This window comes from Sinocyclocheilus rhinocerous, unplaced genomic scaffold (assembly GCF_001515625.1).
Source record: "Sinocyclocheilus rhinocerous isolate Xijiao unplaced genomic scaffold, SAMN03320098_v1.1 scaffold1195, whole genome shotgun sequence".
Classification (NCBI taxonomy): Eukaryota; Metazoa; Chordata; class Actinopteri; order Cypriniformes; family Cyprinidae; genus Sinocyclocheilus; species Sinocyclocheilus rhinocerous.
In genome coordinates this window covers 134,053-134,935 of record NW_015644626.1, presented here as the reverse complement: position 1 = coordinate 134,935, position 883 = coordinate 134,053, and positions in this window count along the sequence as shown.

The window sequence follows — 883 nt, the reverse complement described above, 5'->3', positions numbered from 1 at the left end:
TTTTTTTTTTTTTTTTTATATACTTTTGACTTTTTTGGATTTCATTCAGTAAAATTAACTAATCTTTAATTAATTTCATTAATAAATTCATTATACACACACACACACACGGCCAAAATTATTAGAACACTTGGAATATTTAAGAGGTTTCAGTTGTTATTGCTGAATTGGCCATTACAATACCCCTAAAACGAACTATTGCTTGAACTACCTGCGACGGAAGGAATCTGCTGAAACATTGAAAATGATGGACTGGCCCTCTCAAAGTCCAGACCTCAACCCCATCAAGCAGATTTGGGGCGAGTTGGAAAATAAACTGGACAGAACTATTGTACATTCAAAAGAAAAGCTTTTGGCTTGAGTTTCAGAAGGCATGGAATAACATTAGTGTTGAAGTTTTCAGGATATATATTGACATTATGCCAGAGAGATGTGCTGCTGTAATTGCTGCAAAAGGTGGACATACCAAATATTAAAGTTAAAAAATAAGTATGACTCACTTCATCTTATATTTGTTATGCTCAGAGCAACCATCTGCATGTTTCATGAACTTTATGAAATGAAATCATGCTTTGGAGGCAACAATTTTATATTTTGAGATCTGTCAGGTGTTCTAATAATTTTGGCCACCGCTGTATGTGTGTGTGTGTGTGTGTGTGTGTGTGTAATGCTATAAAATATATTTATACTTTTAAAATATATTTTTAAAAAATATACAAAAAAGTACCAAAAACATATTGGTAGAACATATATTTATGTTAGAAAATATATTAATGTAAATTAATTTTGAAACATATTTTCAAATATATATATATATATATATATACTTCCCTTTCATGGGAACTTCGAACTGCGTCCTCTAGGGGTCGCTATGGGGAACACC